Below are 9,913 nucleotides of genomic sequence, written 5' to 3'. Positions count from 1 at the left end.
ATGGCTCCTGCCTACCTTTCCAACTTCAGCCTCAGTTTCCCCAATGTAATTGAAAATCAGCCAGTCCAAAGAGGCAGATTGCAGCAAACACAAGTGTGCTGGTGTGTTTGACTTCTCCCCATGAGACCTGTCTTCCTGCACAGGCATACACCTCTGATTCACCTCCCTGGGAGGACAGCCCACTCTCATGTTTGTCACCCACTTCTGTTTGACACATCAGTCACCAGCATCTTTATGAAACAATAGTGCTCTTCTGGTTCAGACTCTGAAGGTTGCCAAAGACTCCATCCAGCTCTCTTGCTCCTACTTTCTGACCTTTCAAGGTCAAATAATTCTCCATGCTCCTGGCCATTGTATACTAACTCAGATAGGTTACACGAACATTATCTTTTAAAAAGAAATGTATCCCAGCAAGAGATCCTTTCCATCTGACCCACACAACCTGTCTCCTGGTAAATGACTTAGCATATTCAAGCTACCTAGACATCTACTCCTGAAATCCCATTAGGTAATTATTCACACAAAAATTAAAATTAACAATCCAACCCCTAATGTCCTTATCTACCAAGAAGTCAGATCTCCTCATTCCTAAAGAGATGAACCATTAAATCCAACTGCTTCTATTTGTTAATACCAGATACTTGATAACAGTGACATAGCATAAGTCTTAATCACTAGAAAATCAGAAATACATCCCAAGACTAAAACTACACTTTCATATATCAATCTATCCACTTTGGGGGTCGTCTTGTATGTAAGCAGAAAACTACACTTTCCTATATCAATCTATCCACTTTGGGGGCCATCTGGTACCCAAGCACGTTTCACCACTTGGAAGCCCAATCTGGATTAGCCTGGGAGCTACAGGAAGCAGCTTTTGATATGTCTTAATATTCCAACTAACCCACATACATAGTTTTATACTTCAAAAAGCAGTCAACTATTTGCTTTTTTAATCAGTGATGACTATATATATATATATATATATATATATATATATATATATATATATAGAGAGAGAGAGAGAGAGAGAGAGAGAGGACATTGCTCATGTTCCATTTTTTTATCTTTTTTTTTTTTTTTTTTTTTTTTAATTTCTAGCACAGTAGGAAGTATAGTTCCAAGGAGAATGAAGTAAAACCCAGAAGCCAGCTCTCAGACTCAAGATGCCTGGCACAGAGGTGCCTCTCTCCCAACTGGCTTTCCAAGGCCAAGCTCATAGCATCCAGTTATTCCATTGTGGTTTTGATATTCTGCCGTCTCCTCTGAACTGCTCCACCAGTTCACATTCAGGACTAACAACTACTTTTTGTCTCAGTGAATTCTTATCTTCTAAAACTAGCCTCCTCATGATGACTTTTATGTTCTGGCATCACCGTCAAGCTCCCTCCTCAGGATGTCCTCCCTTCTCTAATGTCACCATTTTGTCCTATTTCCTGTGGAGCAGGCTTCCTTCCAGGTCCGTTACAGCCCCTCTGGGCCCAAGCAGTCTTCCCAAACGTTGAGGGATTTGCAGTCCTTTTCCCTCTCACTTAACTTCAATCCTTTCCTCTTAAAAGGTTCTCTTTCTGGAAACCCTTCACTGAACTAAATCAGCCTTGAAATTTAAGATGCTGGTGTGCACCATGGTGGGGCCAAATGGCAATACAGTGGTAAAATTAAGAGCACTCATGAAGAAAGATCCAAATGGACGATCACCTTCTTAATCCCTCTCCCTCCTTGTAAATTCTTGCGGTCTTCCTGTCATTATTTGGGCAGTTTCCTCTTATGATTACACTGCATGTTGGCATCAGGCAGGTCTGTTCCCTTCTTTTTAGGGAAGGAACCCACAAGGCACTGTCCTTCTACAGCCTCTGCCCAGGCAGGTCCCCAGGTCTTTGGAGCACCAGCCTGGTGCCAAATCAAGAGAGATCGATAGCCATGGAACCCCTGAAATTCTCTAGAATTCACTATTGAGATAAATCCTTTTTCAGAATTTCCACATAGAAGGGGTTTAGTGGTAGCAGTCTACTTGAAAAGGGAAACAAGGGACCAGCCTTGAAGGTATATTTACATAGAAAGTCCATGATTTGGGATTGGATTATATGTTCCAAATCAGTTTTTTAAAAGAGCAAATTTTTCTAAAGCTATAGTCCACATAATATACAACGCTGTTTTAATTGTCCCTATCAAAGAAGGGGTAGTTCATGGAGATTATGGGAGTAAATGGCCCCCAATCAACCCTTGACTCCACTATGGTTCTAATCTTTCTCTAGACACTATCAATGTACTGAGTGAAAACTAATGTCTTAATCTCTCCCTCCATCCTAAGGAATTTCCTCAGGACTGAAGGTTGTGAGCCACCTTGTGGGCACCACAACGATGGAGCTGCTGCTGAGAGCCTGCAGGGTCCAGTGCAGCGGTTCTCAGCAAGGAAGTCTCCTCACACTCACCTGTGGGTCTTTAGGTGTTCAGGCCCATCCCCCAAATTTATTGAATCAGAATGTCAAAGGTTGAGGCTCAGGCACAGGTAGCCGCAGTTTGTGGGTGGTTCTGACAAGAGGCCTGGGCTAATGAGGAAAACCAAGTTGGGATCTGAGTTGGAATACCTACATTCAAGTCACATCTCTGCCAATGATCATTTACATGACTTAAAGTAAGTCATTAAATCCCTTAGCATGAACTTTTCTCATGAGTAAAATGAGGACAATAATGCTCGCTCTCCTCTCCTCTAAGGTCATGATAAGAACCAGTGAAGTCACGCTGTGACATGTCTACAGACCTCAGAACTCTGCAGCTCTGTACCGATGTATTACCATGTGAGGGACTTGAACGCTCATTCAAGGACTTAGAGGATTTCCTGACCCATGATCGCAGCAACTCCTGCCTTTCCCTTCATCTCAGCTTGACTGCAGCTCTTTCTACTGCAAAGAAGAGACTCATTCAACTTACCTCAAGAAATGAGGTTGTTTATAAACTCATTTATAGAGTAGAACTCGAAATGGAACAAGAACAAGGAAGCCATCAGAAACGAAGGCAATTCTAGTTTGTAAGGACCATTAACCATCTCTAGCACTTTCTCATAGACCATAGTCTCTCTGGCAGAACGTCTCGGCCAGCCCCAAATTGTCGTCTCCCCATGGACCCTCACAAACATCATGGAATCTACTCTACCTCCTGACCCCTCTATGCATCCCTTCAGCTTCAGCTAGTCACCAACTATCTAGCATTCTCAGCACTTTGTATTTCAGATACCTGAAAGAAGAAATAAAACTGGCATGGTCAGCTCCTGGGTCAACAGTCTAATAGGCACTAGCCAATTTTGGGTCAGATGCACCCCCGTCCAAATAATAGTTACAAGGTAGGCAGGGATGGGGAGGAGAACAGAGCAGAGTTGCACAGTCTACAGGGGAGTCTCCTGAGCAGTGGCTACAAGCGGGGCCATTATCCTGAGGAAAGACTGAGGGCCAGCAGGCTCCACAACCGACTTCTCCAATGCAATGTCACAGTTCTCTTCTCCTCAGGGGTAAGGCAATGAGACCAAAATGTTCATCTTGGCTGTAAGAAAATCGCAAGATTACATTCCTAGCGCATGAAGTTATAAAAAGTTATAAACTATACCAGGTAAGTAATACCCGCCTCAATATGTAGTTAGAGCCAGCTTTGAACCACTTGGGTTTAGGTAGAGACCCTGGGCTCCAGATACCAGCGTTCCGTCACGTCAGCTGACTAATGTGCCTCCTGGAACACAATCCTCCAGCGCTGGTTCCCTTCTTTACCCTCTGCCCTCTCTACTCCCCAAACTCAAGGCAAATCTCTCCTAAACTTCCTGAGCCAATGCGGGATTGTTCGTTATGGCCCATGAGTCTCAGTCAACAAAAAACAATGCAAGATTTCCTGGTTGTCTGAAGAGTTTGTTTCTGTAATCTCTAACTTGTATCTTCTCCAGCTTCTACAAGTAACCTTCCCTTCCCAAGACTTGGAAATAAATAATGGCTGAAAGCTAAAAATTCTTATTTTCCCAGGCCACATTGAAACTTCCTCAGTACTGTACTAGAAAAAAAGAAGCCTTCGTCCACCCTTTCACTTCCAGGTCATCTCCTGCCACCACAGTTCCAAATGTCTCAGGCAAGTTGCCCTCCACTCCTGTTTGCCATTTTCCCAGCCACAGCTGTTCTTTCCTCTACCACATGGTGATGCTTGTCTCTGACAATGTCTTCCTGCCCTGGATTAAAAGATGAGTCTCCCAGTAAAGTCCTCAGAGTTGCAGGATGGTCTCTCCCTCAGTCTGGTCTTGGGGTCTATATTGCAGTGTATGACACTCCCCAATGCAGCCCTTTCTCTATACTTTTGTTGCCCCCTCTTCCAGGGACCTGGATAAGAAATATTTGAACCCATCGGCCTGCACCGCACTAAAAAGTGCCCCCTCTCCACTGAACATGAACAAGGACCTAAGGACAGGGTCCAGGTGCCTTGACTCTCCTAACTTAAAGCAAGTTTCTTGTCTCCTGCTGGAGGAAGTATAGCATCATAAGTCTTCCCTTGAGTCAAAAGTTACTTGTACCATTTTCCCCAGGAGGCCCTCAAATAAACACAACCCCTTGCTGAGACCCCATGATGTGCCCACTCCAGATCTCCACCACTTTCATAACTCTCACACCACGCCCTCCCCTAGCATAGAGGGAGAAGAACAGGCTTTGAGAACAGACCTGTGGCTGAACTCTAGTTCCACCCTTATTGGTTAGTGGCCAAACTCTCCTCCTACTTCTCAGTTTCCTTAGCTACAAAATGGGGATTACAATACTTACGTCAGGGATTAAATGAGGCATCGTAGGTAAAGCACATGACATAGTACTTGGTATATAGTAGATGCCCAATAAATGCTTCCTCCATTGTCTTCTCTCCCTGTCCACATGCCCAGCTCCTTTATTTTAATATTTTTGTCCAGACTCCAGGGCCCATCAATCTAATCTGCTTTCAATAAATAGCACTATTTGTTTACATATCTAAACAGCAACAGCAATTACCAATATGATACATAGAAGATAAGGTTTTTAACTACAAGACTATTTAAAAAATGAGAAACCTGTTTTATTTTTTAGGACACAGTTCTAAATTGATAAGATGAATATCCAAAATAATAGTGGTTTAAACATGATTGAAGTTTTTCCTCCCACAAACGGTAGGGGCTTCCCATGTGGGGATCCAGGCTCCTTCTATGTTATCACTCATCCATCCCTATAATATTGCACTGGCCTCTATAGTCCAAGAAGCCTTGCCACCATATCTGCATTGCAGTCATTAGAGAAAGAGGAAAGCAAAAAGGAAGGCAAGCCATATCCACTTAAGGACACACAGAAGTTTCACAGATCACACTTCTCTTATACTTAGAACTCAGTCACACCCAACTCAAGGAGGCTAGAAGGTCAGAGAGGCTGCTATGTATCCAGCTCAAAAAGCTACTTCTAGGGAGGAAAGAGAAAAAAACGTGAGAAAACCAAGTTTGCACCATAGTGTTAATCAGGAGCTTTTCTCTGCCAAAACAAATATCAAAGCCAGAGTAATCCATGTAAGCCGAAAACCATCCAAGCTTCAAGTAACGACCCATTTATTTCAAACAAATCCATAAAGAAAAGTTAACATCAGCCCAAAACACATATACAAATGACAAAGTCTTTCAGCTAAATCAGTGAATATAGCCATATAAGAAAACATTAAACATTTTGTCCTAGAAAATCACTAATTCTTAGAGCTGGTGAAGATCTTAAAGGTGATTTAGTAAAACCTTCGACTTAATGCAACAATTCTCTCTACAGTGATCTTGACAAAGGCTATCCCATCTATGGCTGAACACTTTCAGAGGATGGTCTACAATCCCTGGGAGTTGTAGACAAAGGCAAAAAGAGCGAGCCAGCAGTCAGAGCCCACACCTGGGCCACTCAACTATGTGCAAAGCCAAGGTGTAAAAGCTCCAGTCCTAGGATCGCTCACGAGTACGAAGCATTGTGGAGGGAAAGAGATTTTCATTCATTTAGGTCCAGAGATAAATTTGCAAAAAAGATACATTTTCCCTGTAACACACAGGTGACATTGGCTGGGCTTGGCTTTGAAGTAAGAGTGAGAGTTTGCCAGACAGAAATCAGAAATAGTAAAAAAATAGCACTTGTGAGTTTAAGAAATTAAAAGTATAGTGTATCGAAATGAGAATAACGAAAAGTTCAGTGTAGAAAATCATAGGTTGTATGCAGTGCTTTGGAAGAGAACTGTTTTGCTATGAAAGCCAGGAGCAGAATGTAAAGGGTTTTGTGTTAGGTGCTAGGACTTTATCCTGTGGATGTCCAAGAGCCAGCAGTTCTAAGTACAATCAGATCTAATTTTAGATAACTCTGGATTGAGAGAAAGGTAAGATGTTGCCACAATAGTTCAGGGAAGAGGAGCAAAGCATGAAGAATAACTAAGAAGATTCTATCTAAGAAAACTGGTTGGTTTGGTGCTCCCTGTAACTCAGACATAAAGAGGAAAAGCTTTTGTGAAGATTGTAAGTTCACCTCAGTTCATGCTGTGCTCCAGGAAATGAATCGTTAGTAGGGAGTTTAAAATGGGTATCACCAGAAACAAATACCTTAATAAAATAAGGATCAAGTATGTCTCAATTGCTCCCCTGATCCACCAGTTGGTGAGTTTTCCAAAAAGAAAATGAGCTTGATTTGGCACGAATTACTTTTAATAACATGGATGTCATGAGAACACATGCAACAATGGATACTGAAAAGGGATGACAACTAATGACTACTACTTTGCTTTAAAGTGTTTGCAAATCATCTGCTTAGCATTCTGTTTATTAATAAAAAATCAATGGTTGTGGATTTCTGGTCAAAATGGTGGAGTAGGTAAATGCTGTGTTTGCCTTCTCTCATGACCACATCAAAATTACAATGAAACTACACAACAACCATCATTGAGAACTACCTGAAGTCTAGCTGAACCGAAGCCCCACAACTAGGAGAAGCCACCTCGAGACTGGTAGGAGGGGAGGAGAGGTGGAATGGGCTGGTCCCACACCCACTTGTGATTATTAAAAATCGGGATAGATATCTCTGTTGTGGAAGTTACCCCCAGAGGAGCAAAGGGCCCAGACCCACACCAAGCATCCCAGCCTAGAGTTCTAGTGCTAGGGAGAGTAGTCCCCATAACTTCTGGATGTGAAAACCAGTGGCAATTGTGGCTAAGGCAGAGGGAAGCTGGGGTCCCAGGCATTCCTCTTAAAGAGCCCACACACAGATTTACTCACTGACGGACTGACTTGCTCTGATCTCCCGCACAGGTGGAGCAGCTCAAAGGGCATCAGGGACATACAGGAAGGAACTGAATTGTGTGTCTTCAGGGCAAGGGCTGGAGGGGCAGCTTTTTCCCAGGCAGATGTGCTGGCAGAAGCCATTGTTCCTTTGTTGAGCCCTCTCACCTCCCAGCATGCAGGGGCCGCCATTTCTTAGTCTCCATCAATCTGGCTAACACTGTTTGCCCCACCCTGATGATTCCCTGAGACTCTGCCCCACCCAACTTTCAGGCACACCCAAGCTACTTCCAGCAGCTTCTCCATACAAATAGTCTGTCTTGGCTCACATTGCAGACTTCCTTAAAATATCTCAAAGATTCACAAACCTTAAACAAGCAGCATCTGGCTTTGGCATGTCCAATACCCCTTGCTGCGCAGCCCCAAGCCCAACACTAGTGGCAGCCAGCATCAGTCCACGGCTTGGCCTCTATAGGCATCTCCAAGCCCAGCACTGGTGGCGGCCATCTGCAGATTGCTTTGTGGCTCAGGACAGGTGGCACAGAGCAGGACACAGGCTGTGCCTGAACTTGCCTTCAGTGGAGATCCTCCCAGGAGGCCCCGGGGCTGGGAGGCCCAGTAGCCAGCTCTGACCAGGCTACCTCCAAGGACAACACAACCAAATAGCAGACTGGGCAGTCACCAGAGTTCTGCTAAAATGAATCCTGCTCCACAGGATCAGCCTCCTTCATTGTAGTCACGACCAATCCTAAGAACCAATCAGCCCAAGGACCAGCCATGGAATGGAATGGGTTCTTGCCATCTGCAGAAGTATGGATGGACCTGGAGAGTATTGTGCTGAGTGCAGTACGTCAGACAGAGAAAGACAGATACAGTGTGAATTCGCTTATTTGTAGAATCTAAAGAACAAAATAAACAAAACAGAAATAAACTCATGTATACAGAGAAGATTTTGATGGTTACCAGACTGGGGGTTGGGAGGGTCAGTGAAAAGGGGGAAGGGTTTAAGAAGTACAAATTGGTAGTTACAAAGTAGTCATGGGGGTGTAGGATATAGCATGTGTAGCAAAATACAGTCAATAATATTGTTGGGTGGCCGGATGGCTCAGTTGGTTAGAGTGCAGTGCTCTTAACAACAAGGTTGCTGGTTCAATCCCCACATGGGCCAGTGTGAGCTGCGCCCTCCACAACTAGATTGAAACAACTACTTGACTTGGAGCTGATGGGTCCTGGGAAAACCCACTTAAAATAAAGAAAAAGTTTAAAAATAATGATAATAATATTGTGAAAACTATGTATGGTGTCAGATGGGTACTAGATTTATCAGAGTAATAGATGGGAGTGGGTTGAGGGCTGGCTGAAAAAGGTGAAGGAATTAAGAAGTACATATTGGTAGTTATAGAATAGTCATGGGTATGTAAAGCATAGGGAATATAGTCAGTAATAAGGCAATGACTAGGTATAGTGCCAGGTGAATACTAGTCAGGGGATCACTTCTTAAATTATATAAATGTCTAACCACTACGCTGGACACCTGAAATTAATGCAAAATAATATTGACTATCAACTGTAATTGAAAAATTTTAAAAGGGAGAAAAATACTTGAAGGGGAATAAGAGGTCCAAATTTCCAGATATAAAACAGATGAGTCATGGGTATGTAATATACAGCATGGGGAATATAGTCAATAATACTGTGATAGCATGGAACAGCGTCAGATGGTTGCTGGACTTACCATGGTGATCACTTCTTTAGGTATATAAATGTTGAGCAACTACAGTGTATACCTAAAACTAATATTGTATGTTAGCTATACTTTAATAAAAATATTTTTTAAAAATCAATGGTCAGTTTAATAGTGCATAATTTTTAGAAATCGTCTTTGCCCTGTTTTGAAAAATTGATACCACATTGTGCATCCCTAAATGTCTTCATTTTATCAGTCACCGTTATTCCTTAGAAATGACTGATGACAGTCTGGCATCCAACCGCACATATTCTCACAGCTCATAGATGTGCTACATCCAGGTATGGGATTTGACCATATTAAAAATAATTAATTCTTCGTTTACTGTCTTGCCCTACTATGAATTGCGGTTCCCTTTATTGTTGCTTATTTGGGCTTTCCAATTTTGAAATTACTTTTGTGAGAACAGAATATGGAAATAAAACAGGACTCGCACACTTTTGCTTTCCCTTTGTCCTTGGCAGTTAGCATCTGTTGCAAGAAGCAGGATTCAGGCAGATCAGAAACAGTCCTTGTTTTTGTATCTCCAACATGTTAAACCAAAATCAAAATGTTGTCATCCTTAGCATTTGGGGAGTGTCAGTGCCTTCTTGCCTGCTGATTTCCTAACACTGGTCTTATTGATTTAGGCCAGGCTTTGGTGTTCATTCGCAGCCCTATGTCCCTCCCTCTGTGTTCTGGGCTTATGCTGCCTGTGGCTCCTTTATGTGAGCTCCTCTATCCATCCTCATTGAAGTCCGTTGTAACTGCAATCTCAGAGTGATTTTTTCTTAGGCCCACCTACGTTTCTGCCCAGTTAGGTTTTTGATAATGGAACTAATACCTATCTTTTTCCTTCATAGTTTTCAGTCTGATTTCCCCAAGTTCAGTATATATGTCTGATAATAACCAGC

This window comes from Rhinolophus sinicus, chromosome 7 (assembly GCF_057876585.1).
Source record: "Rhinolophus sinicus isolate RSI-liver-muscle chromosome 7, RSI-T2T, whole genome shotgun sequence".
Classification (NCBI taxonomy): domain Eukaryota; kingdom Metazoa; phylum Chordata; class Mammalia; order Chiroptera; family Rhinolophidae; genus Rhinolophus; species Rhinolophus sinicus.
Note: the sequence above shows the minus strand (reverse complement) of the source record.